The following is a 12,243-nucleotide window of genomic DNA, read 5'->3' as shown; positions in this document are numbered from 1 at the left end:
TAAAGTTCTGAGGCAAAAACAAGTAATTTCCATTCAAAATCCAGGTCAGGTTTTTTTTTCTTGCTTCCCAAGTGAACAAGTGGCCAGTCCTTTGAAGTTCAGTGAGAAACCTCCTCCACATCCTGCCACTTCTTTAGGAGGATGGGTGTCCAAGCGTTCCTTTGTCCTTGGGTCAGCCAGGAGACAAATGTCTGATGCTCTCTTTGTTTTCATTATGCAGGAACCATTAAGCAGCCATTAGCCTTCATGTAGCAACTGAGTGTCAAGCTGAAATGTGAATCTTCCCAGGCTTGGCTGTCAGATCAGAATTAAATAGTTGATTAGCTCCAGACTGGGTTCCTATACATTAAAGTCCTTTCAATTCACATATAAAATACAAGCACAGTTTAAAAGGGATTTGGACATTTTAAAAGAATTAGCCCTTCACAAACATAGGCGATTTTTGCCATTTTAATCAGGAAACAGAAACACTTTTAAACTGGGTTTGACAGCTAATTTTCTGATGCAGCTGTCAGTCAGTGAGGCACAATTTCCTTTCAATAATTCACTGGGGAAAATGACTGAATTTAGTGCCAAAACAGCACTTTGAAGGTTGACATTGATGAGGAAGCTGTATTTAAGGGCATTTTGGGATTTTAGCCCACTTCTGTGGCTTTGATTCATGTGACAGGTGACAGATGACAGATGACAGGTGACAGCAGTGATTCCTGTTTTTACACCAACTTTGCCTGTGTGTGGCAGGGTTTGCAGCTCTTTTGTGGTTTGTGAAACATGCGCAGTTTTGCAGATTTGGCGCGCATGGAGTTATCGCCTCCATTTCTGACAGTTTTCTTTCCCTATTGGCAAAGGGGTGCAGTGTGGTGAATCGGTGTGGATAAAAATATTCCACAGATCCCCCCCCGACTCCAGCAGGATGTCCAGTCGTGGGGGAGTTGGACAAATGGGATTATTTTTCTTTCGGTCCAGGTGAAGAAATCTGGTTGTTTCTCCCATCAGCGATGGATGCGACACGTCTCCTTGCTGGTTCTGATTGGAAGTGTGGAGTGACACTCCGGGCTCATGTTTTTTTTTTCCGGTCCCAGAGGAGATTTCCTTGGTGATTAGGTGGTTCTTAGTTCCAGTGCTAGAAAAGAAACATAGCACTATTATGGAAATTTCCCCACTACTGTTCCCGGAGGGGTGTAGTGGGGGAATGCATGCATTGAATACAATTTACAATATTCCCACCCTATATTTAATAATGGTCTTAACCATCTTTCCTTGTACATACTCAATGAACATTTAATCATTCTTTTTATATCTCCAGATTTTCCCTTTCTGGGTTTCCGGTCGGCTCCTCTTGTTGCCTCAAATTTATGGCTGGGATGGCAACTCTTTTGCTGGTTTATATGGACCTTACTTGTCTTCCCCTTATGTCAAATTACCCTTGGGGATGCGGATTCTGTAGCTGACTGGTGAGATTCTGTCCACAATTTCAAAAGGACCCTGCCAACTTGGGAGGAATTTGTGCTCTTTGGCTTGGTTCCTTTGGAAATTGTACAAGTAGACCAGGTCTCCTACTTGATATTGCTTTTTAGTTGTCTTAAGGTCATAGTGGGTCTTTATACTGTCTGGAGAGCTTTCTAGATTCCGCTGAGCATACGCAAAAGCATGTTGAAGGTGTTTTCTCAGATTCTCAACATACTCATGAGTTGTGGAGGCATTTATCAAGGTCTGCTCTTGGGTTCTGTAGAGCAGATTCTGGGGTAGCACCATCCTTCGTCCAGTCATCAACTCAAAGGGAGACATTTTTGTTGCAGAAGAAGGGGTAGATCTGATGGCCATCAGGACAAGGGGTAATCGAATGTCCCAACTTGGCCCAGAATCTGCCACAAACTTTTTTAATATGCTTACAATAGTTTTATTGTACCTCTCAACTCCACCACTAGAGTTGAGAGGTACAAGAGGAAGCGGGAGGCAATGTGTAATTTCCTTTTTACCCCATGTATCTCCCACATCTTTGTCATCGCTTCACTGGTGAAATGACTACCTCGGTCTGACTCAATCCTTTGGGGTAGTCCAAAAGGCAAGAAGATGTGATTGATCATCAGGGCAGCTGCTGTTTCTGCCTTGCAATTTGGGGCTGGGAGACATTCCACCAATTTAGTAAACAAGCATGTTACGGTTAACATGTACTTGTTCCCCCTAGAGAAGAGAAAACGGGCCTGATGAAATCGACTTGCAAATCTGACCAAGGCAGTGTCATCCCCCTCTTTTGGAGAGGAGCACGGTGTGTGAGTGATGTTGACTGAAATTGTGCACACACACGACACCCCTTCAAGTATTGGTCGAGGTCCTGCCCCATGTGTGGCCAGTATGCAACCTCTCGCAAGATTTCTAATGTCGTATGAAACCCCCGATGACAGGCTGTGGCCGCTACATGGGTGTGTTTAGCATCAAGCTTCGGAATGAGGTAGGGACCACCCACTGGCATTGGCCAGATATGGATCTCCTCACCAACAAACTGTCTTGGATTCGGAACATTTTTGGACATTTCATCAACACTCTGAGGTCCTCTTTCCCAATGCAATCAGTATCCACCAGGGGAAAGTTCTCAGGGTCCTCAATGTGTTGATAAAACTTACCAATTATTGGATCCCCGTTTTGAGCCGTAATCAAATCAGCATCTGGGGTCCCTTACTTCAATGGGCAGTTTAGAGTCCATTGTGAGCATTTGTCTGGGACCTAGAGATAGCAGTGACCTGGATTTCCCCCAACAGGGACTTGATCTCAAGTAGATCCCCTTGGATGGCTCTGGTTTTGGCCAGCTTGTCAGCTAGGTCATTTCCAGTTTTGTCTGGTCCCTCTACTTTAGAATGACCCTTGATATTTTTCCAATAGATGGTCATCCCATTCGAGGGGACCAGATCATCAATATTCTGTATTAATTTTCCATGTTTTAGTGGTTTATTGTTAGCACATAGCATACCTCTGGTTTTCCAATTAACCTGGTGCTCCACAAACCCGTTTCGTACATAATCTAAATCAGTGATTATGACCAGTTTATGGAGTTGGTGTTGGACAGCAGTGAGGATGGCTTGATGCACAGGAAACACAATCACAATTGAATAGGTCCAAAAAGTAAACATGTGCTCACAGAATCCTCCTCCTTTTCGTCAACCACTGCATAGAGAAAGAATTACTTATTCACGCTCTGTGGAATCAATCTTATTCTTTATATCAAGGTTACCCAGTTAGACATACAATAGAAACTCAAGAGCTAACATCACAAACTGAGTTGTTTGAATAAAAGTACAGAAAATATTTACACCACACGGAGCCTTAGGTGTCTTTTGCCATAAAATGTACATACAACTAGCAAACACATGGACAATTGAACATTTATAACATCACATATACTTTGCCATATGCAGAGAAATTGATTTGTGTTTTTATCTATGTGTTTGCTAGTTTTATGTACATTTTATGACAAAAGACACCTAAGGTCTAGTTTGTCTCACACACACAAAGTGGTTGTAGTACCAAGAAATTCTTGGCTCCGTGTGGTGTCAATATTTTCTGTACTTTTATTCAAACAACTCAGTTTGTGATGTTAGCTCTTGAGTTTCTATTGTATGTCTAACTGGGTAACCTTGATATAAAGAATAAGATTGATTCCACAGAGCGTGAATACGTAATTCTTTCTCTATGCAGTGGTTGACGAAAAGGAGGAGTATTCTGTGAGCACATGTTTATTTTTTGGACCTATTCAATTGTGATTGTTGTTTCCTAGTAACCCTCTTGGGTAGAATAGGCTTCCAACCAGGAGCCCAAATTATTGAATCTGGCTTGATGCACAGCCATCAGCTCTGCCACTTGACTACTACGGGACCGATTTTGTACCTAGTGGAGGGTTCTGGGGCAACATTCACCCATGCATTCCCAACACCGGCCACAAGTTCCTTTTCCCCGTTGTTGTCAACATGGTAGGAGCACCCATCCACATAGATAGTGGGCATTCCCTCACACTGGTCTTCTTCATAGACTTTGTGTGGGGAATTAAGGTACACCTCCATGTTGTCCTTGGTTTTAAGACGTTCGTCCTCGAGACAGTTTTCTCTGGCACAATCATGCAAGTCAGCCAGACCTTGCGCGAGGGGACTCTTCTTGTTTTGGCCATATCTGACCTCCACAGGAAAGCCTTGCATTGACAGAATCCAGGAAGTAATTCTGGAATTACTCACATTTCTGACCGGATTCTGCTGTCACTTTGAAGATATTGCAGAGGCTGGTGTGGAGTCTCCACTATGATGCGTTCCCCCTGGATAAACCGGCTGTAATTCTTTAATGCCCACACTGTTGCCAGGAGTGCCTTCTCACAATCGTTGAATTTTTCCTCCACAGAGGATAAAGTCTTACTCGCATAGGAGATGACTTTATTGACCTTGTCATGCTTTTGGTATAATACTGCAGCCAAGCATGTATTTGAGAACCCTGTCTCCAAGAAGAACTCCTTGTTTTTGAAAGGGTAATCTAGGGAAGGCACTTGTGAGAGGCTTCTTTTGAGTTCTCTTACTGCCTCGGCTTGTTCTGGACCCCACTCCCACTTGACCCCCGCTTCAACAGATGGATCAGAGGTCTTGTGATCTCTGCGTAATCCCCAATGAACTTTCTGCTGTAATTAGTCAGTCCAAGGAGGCTCCTCAGCTCCCGCAGAGTTGTGGGGTCTTTTAGTTTCTGGAGTGCTTCTACTTTCTTTTCCTTGGGACAGAGAACTTCAGGAGTTATCTCGTGGCCCAAGAAGTTGACCCGGGTCCTGCACCGCTATGCCTTTTGGAAGGATAATTTTTCTCTGGCAGCCCTCAACTGTGTCAGAACATAACGGATCTCCGCTATGTGTTCCTCCACAGTTGAGCTTTTCATTGGGACATCATCTACATAGGCCAGGTTACTGCTTTCACCCAAGTCGGGCATGGCCTTTTGCAAAAAGATATTAAATTAATTGTGGGAGTTGATGTATCGAAAGAGAGTCCTGGTCCAAGTGTACTGCTGCTCCCTGAAGGTAAAGGCTAGTTTGTATTGGTCCTCCCTACTGACAGGGACAGTCCAGTACCCATTGGTACCCACACTACCAGCTGCACCTCCTCAGAGGTATCCTTCCTTTCCTCTCCTTCCCCCAGAAGCTCACTGTCTCCAGAGCCCTGGTTCTCTCAAAGCTGGACTACTGTAACAGCCTCTATCTAAATCTGCCTGCCTCTACTCTCCGCCCTCTGCAACTCATCCAGAACAGGACTGCGAGACTTGTCCTTGGCCTCAAGCCCAGGGACCGTATCTCTCCAGGACTGAAATCGCTTCACTGGCTCCCTGTGGCTGGGAGGATTAAGTTCAAAACCCTCTGCATTGTCCACAAGGCCTTCTGGGGCCTGGGGCCAATTTACCTTCAACTCTCCCTTCCTAAATATCTTCCTTCTGGAGCACTTCGCTCTTCCACCTCCAACTCCCTCAGGGTCAGCCGCTTCTCCAAGCAACGAGTTGGGGGGAGATCTCTCTCCGCAGCAGGGGCCTCCCTCTGGAACAGCCTTCCTGCCTCCCTGAAACTTGAGGAGAACCATCTGCAGTTCCGGAAGCACCTCAAAACCTTCCTCTTTGCTTCTGCTTTCTCTCTCCCTCTCCCCTGCTAAATCACTGAAACTGTACTGAATCAGCAAATGGGCCACTCACCAATCTCGGTCCATGGCCCAGCCACTCTCCACTGCACTGCCTTCCTGGCAACCCCTGCACTGCGGGACTGTCTCTGTATCCCTACAGCCCCCCTTCCCAGCACTTGTCTGCACTTATCTTGCACTTGCCACCAGCTGGCCCTTATTATTTATCCTGTTCATTACTAACCCTGTACTGCACTTTCCCCTCTCCCTTTCCCCCTTGCACTTTTCCCGTCACCCCTACCCATGCACTTGCGTGATCTGAATAATACCTGGCCTAGTAGGATCGTTGACTGTCTCCCCGTGTTCCCCCTTCCCTGCCTCGTCGCGCCTTGAAACACTTGTGTATAGGCGCGTTACAAATGCCATACCATATCATATCATATCATTGGTCAGGTCAATGGCAGTGTATACCTTTGACCCCTGGATCTGTACCAGCCCTTGTTCAATGTAGGGAAGAGGCCATCAGGAAGTGTGGACCCGTTTGTTTAGCTCCCTAGAGTATCCACTGGCTATTTGGTTTCAAAATCCCCACACCAGATTATTGAAAGTGCTGTGGACTGGATGACTTATCCCACGGGACTCAAGGTTCTTAATTATTTCTGTAAGGGACCCCATTGATGCGAGAGACAAGCGGTATTGCTTCACAAACACTGGAGTCATGCCAGGGTCTGTGGCAATTGTTGTAGTATGGATTTCGGTGCGACCACAGTCATATGAGTCCACCGAAAAGAGATCTTGAAAATCTAAGAAAACTTGTTTTAATTTCTCTTTTGCTCCAGAGTGCCATGAAACCTCACTTCTGCCCCCTCTGGTCATCCTGGTCTATACGGCATCGTACCAGAGTGACCTCACATACCACCCAACATGGCGGATGCCACTATCGGATCCATGGTCTAGCTCCTGGTAAAACCATCGCAGCTAGATAAGCACCCCGCCTCTGCGGTACGGCGCGTGTCAACGCTTCCAGTTTCTGAGTTCCGGTCGCTGTTTTCCTTGTGTTCGCCTACCTTGGAATCTGTTCTCTAGCGGTTCCTTCCTTTTCCACCCTTCTTGGAATGTTCGACTTCGGCCGTGTCCTGCAGCCTGCGTCTTCTCCTTTCTGGACTTCCTACAGTCGTGGTTAACTTCAGACCGCTACTACTCCTCCCTAGGCTCCTGCATCCACAAACTTACGTGGTTGCTCTGCCTGCTCCTACTCTTCCCTGGAATACTGTCTTCACATCGGATAACTGAACTTCTACCCGACAGAGTGGCGTCGAAGAAACCTGTCCTTACCTCCATGAGACCCGCACCTCCAAGAAGCATGGGCAGCTTGAGTCAACAAAGAAGAAACACTCCAAGCTTTCACAGGTGATACCACAAGCAGGTTGTGACACAGATTCTCACAGGCATCAGGTTACCTTGACCCCTTCCACCGGAGTACCACATTCCTGTCTTGGCCTTGGTGGTCTGTGGAGCTATGGTTATGTTTATGGATGACAAGTGGGCCTTAAAGCACAACTTCCCAAGAGAATCCAAGGATATCACACTGGCAGTCAAAGGAATCGATGGCTCCCTCTATCTTCTGGACCAATTACCCAACAAACCAGGATCGTACTCTCTATCCTCAACCATCAAGAAAACATACAGTTTGACATCATAAAGGACGCTTACTATCCAGTTGTCCTGGGCATGCCATGGTTAAAAAAACATAATCCATACATCAATTGGACCGCCGGTTCATTGTTTTTGGGCTCAGAGTATTGTTTGTCACATTGCCTTTTTTTGGACTTGCTGTTCCCCTTTGTTATCGTATATTTGGATGTCATCCTGGTGTATTCCAGTGACCCAATTCAGCATCAAGAACACATCTCTGCGGTACTACAAGGACTAAGGGGACATCAATTGCTAGCCAAACCTGAAAAATGTATATTCCATGTCTCTACGGTACGTTACCTGGGGTTTGTCTTGAACTCTAAAGGGGTGGCTATGGATCCAACCAAGATTGAAGCTATCACTTCCTGGGCAGTTCCGTGCTCTGTTAAACAAATCCAATCTTTCCTGGGCCTTGCAAATTTTTACAGGAAATTCATACCCTCTTTTTCATTTATTGTTCAACTGATTGTATCCTTACTCAAAAAGAATGTTCCCTTTTAATGGACTTCTTCTCAAGAAACCGCCTTTCAAAGACTGAAGGAGAAGTTCATCCAAGGGCGCGTTCTGATCCAACCAGATACTTGAAGACCCTTTCTGGTGGAAACAGATGCCTCAGAATATGCAATTGGTGTGGTTTTGAAACAAGAAGCCGACGATGGTCTTGAACATCCTGTGGCTTATATGTCCCGGATCTTGCTTCCTTGTGACACAGAGTATTCAGTCCTGGAAAAAGAACTACTTGACATTCGTCAAGCCTTTAAGGAATGGCGTCATCTCCTTCTGGGCACCACTTACCCTGTGCAGGTGCGGACGGATCATAGAAATGTACAAGTCCTAGAGTCCATGGAATGCAGAAACAGTCGAAAAGCACGATGGGCCTTCTTCTTTGCTCAATATCAGTTCCAAATTCAACATATTCCAGGAACTTCGAATGTCATTGCGGATGCCGTATCCAGACATCCAGACTATTCCTCACAAGATATTCATGACCTACCTTAGATGTTTCCCAACACCGTGTTCATCGCCCAGGCTAATAGTATCCTCGATACTATTAAGAGTGAGACCACAACCTCGGACTGATGGAAGGATTTCCAGGGCCGCAACTCATGGGCCCTGAAATATAAAGACGGCTTCCTTTTCCGAGGTTCCCAACTAGTGATTCCTACCCAGACATTGAAGGAACAGTTAATACACCTATGCCATGACACTTTCCACTTCGGACACCGTGGAGTCAGGTGTACCCTTCTTTCCATCCAAAGAAACTTGTGGTGGCCAAAGATGATTAAGGATGTTCAAGCATATATCCAGACAGGTACAATATTTAACAAAAACAAGACAAACAGTAGAAAACCAGCAGGATTGCTCCTCCAACCAAATCTACCATCTCGATCCTGGGAAGTCATAGCAACGGATTTCATAGTAGAACTACCTCCCTCCAGGGGACATACGGCCATAATAGTCACCATTGATCTCTTTTCTCATATGGCCCACTTTACACCGTTAGTGAAATTGCCTTCTGTGCCTGAGATGGCTGGCATTTTTGTGAGTTAACAAGGGGGGTCCTGGGAGTCCCTCTGCCAGACATTAGTCCTGGTTACGAGAGACTTACCCAGAGTCTTTAGCTCACTATCTTTCACAGAAAAGAAATATCCCAAACATATCAGTCTTTGTCCTGCCCTGGGGCAGTCCAGCACCGAAATGCTAGGCAATTCTCCTCTGAACAAGAGTACCAACAGAAACCCCAGACACGTGTTTCGGTCTGGTTGGACCTCATCAGTAGGGTGGATCTGTGCCTCTCTAAGAATAGTGAGCAAGGGGTCCACGTCTGGATTCCCCTAGTAATTTAGGGTGGGACCCAAAGTTACTTAAATATGCAGATTAACAAGGGGGGTCCTGGGAGTCCCTCTGCCAGACATTAGTCCTGGTTACGAGAGACTTACCCAGAGTCTTTAGCTCACTATCTTTCACAGAAAAGAAATATCCCAAACATATCAGTCTTTGTCCTGCCCTGGGGCAGTCCAGCACCGAAATGCTAGGCAATTCTCCTCTGAACAAGAGTACCAACAGAAACCCCAGACACGTGTTTCGGTCTGGTTGGACCTCATCAGTAGGGTGGATCTGTGCCTCTCTAAGAATAGTGAGCAAGGGGTCCACGTCTGGATTCCCCTAGTAACTTAGGGTGGGACCCAAAGTTACTTAAATATGCAGATTAACAAGGGGGGTCCTGGGAGTCCCTCTGCCAGACATTAGTCCTGGTTACGAGAGACTTACCCAGAGTCTTTAGCTCACTATCTTTCACAGAAAAGAAATATCCCAAACATATCAGTCTTTGTCCTGAAAGACTCTGGGTAAGTCCCTCGTAACCAGGACTAATGTCTGGCAGAGGGACTCCCAGGACCCCCCTTGTTAAATCTGCATATTTAGGTAACTTTGGGTCTCACCCTAAGTTACTAGGGGAATCCAGACGTGGACCCCTTGCTCACTATTCTTAGAGAGGCACAGATCCACCCTACTGATGAGGTCCAACCAGACCGAAACACGTGTCTGGGGTTTCTGTTGGTACTCTTGTTCAGAGGAGAATTGCCTCGCATTTCGGTGCTGGACTGCCCCAGGGCAGGACAAAGACTGATATGTTTGGGATATTTCTTCTCTGTGAAAGATAGTGAGCTAAAGACTCTGGGTAAGTCCCTCGTAACCAGGACTAATGTCTGGCAGAGGGACTCCCAGGACCCCCCTTGTTAAATCTGGCATTTTTGTGAAACACATTTTTCATATGGATGGGCTCCCATCTAAGATTATCTCTGACCGTGGACCCCAGTACATCTCAAGGTTTTGGAAACACCTCTTTAAGGTGTTAGGGATCCAATGCACCTTGTCATTGGGATACCATCCCCAGACTAATGGCATCACCGAAAGAGTCAACTAAACCCTCAAACAATATCTACAATGCTTCGCCACCAAAGCACAGCACGATTGGTCTGTTTTGATGCTGGTTGCGGAATTTGCCTACAACAACTCTGAGCATTCAGCGATAAAATCCAGCCCCTTCTTCTGTAATCAAGGCTTTCACCCATCAATGCTTCCATCTGTATTACCCTCACCAAGTCCTGTTCCCTCTGTTGATTCATGGACTGCACATTTGGTTTCAACTCATCAGGAGGTAAAAAACCACCTATCCAAAGCCAGGGAAGAAGTAAAGAGACATACAGATGCCAAAAGACGTCCTACCCCGTCATATGCTAGTGGGGACAAGGTCTGGTTATCCTCCCGAAATTTACCCAGGCATTTGAGACCTAACAAGCTGGCACCCCAATATTATGGACACTTTGTTGTATCGAAGATCATCAAACCTGTGGCATACCAACTGCGTCTACCTACAGCTTGGAACAAAATCCATCCTGTCTTCCATACCTCCTTGTTCAAACCCTACCATCAATCCACCAAGAATTCTCCTTGCCCTCCTCCTCTGCTTGTCCAGGGTCAGGCTGAATATGAAGTCTCCCGGATCTGTGATTCTAGATACAGAAGAGGACGTTTGCAGTATTCGGTAGAATAGAAGGGATATCCACCAAGTGATCGTACCTGGGAACCAGTCTCCAACATTAATGCCCCAAGATTGGTCCAACAGTTCCATTGGCTACATCCTGGCAAACCTGGAGGTTCGAGGCTTCGGAGGGGGTATACTGTCATGAAACCTCGCTTCTGGCCCCTCTGGTCATCCTGGTCCATACGGCATCATACCAGAGTGACCTCACATACTCCCCAACATGGCAGATGCCGCTTTCGGATCCGTGGTCTAGCTCCTGGGAAAACAAACACAGCTAGATAAGCACCCCACCCCTGCGGTATGGTGCATGTCGACGCTTGCAGTTTCCGAGTTCTGGTCACTGTTTTGCTTGTGTTCACCTACCTTGGAATCTCTTCTCTAGCGGTTCTTTCCTGTTCCACCCTTCCTGGACTGTTCGACCTCGGACGTGTCCTGCAGCCTTACTGCGGTTGCCCGTGGACTGCGGATCCTCCTTCCTGGACTTCCTACAGTCGCAGTTAACTCCGGACCGCTGCTCCTCCTCCTTCCTGGCTTCCAATAGTCACGGTGCCTTCGGACCGCTACTACTCTTCCCTGGGCTCCTGCATCCACAAACTTACGTGGTTGCTCTGCCCGCTCCTACTCTTCCCTGGGAATACTGTCTTCACATCGGATAACTGAACTTCTACCCGACAGAGTGGTTTCGGAAGAAACCTGTCCTTACCTCTACGAGACCCACACCTCCAAGAAGCGCGGGCAGCTTGAGTCAACAAAGAAGAAACACTCCAAGCTTTCACAGGTGATACCACAAGCAGGTTGTGACACAGAGTCTCACAGGCATCAGCTAGGTTGACTCTCTCTTCAACCATTTGCCTGAAGCCTGGAAAGACTTCTGGTTTGGCTATCTCAGCGGCCTCCTCCAGCTGGGTGGAGAAGTCCCTCGTTAAAGTACTGACTTGGACTGATGACTTCAGGTGGGGAAGGCAGTCCTGGTGGACTTGAAAGATCATCTCATCCCTCCTGTAGTCACAGGTCACCTCTTCCTTACCATAAGGGCAGGAAGAGTACACCAGGAAATTCCCCCATGCCTGGTGAAGATCCTGTCTGGTGTTGTGTCATTGTCACTATCACTGTTAAAACAGTTTTTGGGGATTGGTATAAGTTAATTACCTAAATCTATGGAAAAATGTCGGTCATCAACTGCCATTTCAATAATGGTGCCTAGCCCAGAGTGATACTCCTAAGGTCGCTGTTATCCACCACTATTGGAATGGTGTTGTGTTCTGTATTGACTAGTGGTGTTGGGTTTAACCCCAACCCTTTCTGTTAGAAATGGGCATTGAGGTGAACATATGCGTCAGGATTTTGCAGTTTCTGTCCTCTTTTAATTTTTACTTC

This window comes from Ambystoma mexicanum, chromosome 12 (genome assembly GCF_040938575.1).
Source record: "Ambystoma mexicanum isolate Mex_15411 chromosome 12, UKY_AmexF1_1, whole genome shotgun sequence".
Lineage (NCBI taxonomy): Eukaryota > Metazoa > Chordata > Amphibia > Caudata > Ambystomatidae > Ambystoma > Ambystoma mexicanum.
The sequence above is the reverse complement of the archived record's forward strand: the minus strand, read 5'-3'. Positions refer to the sequence as shown.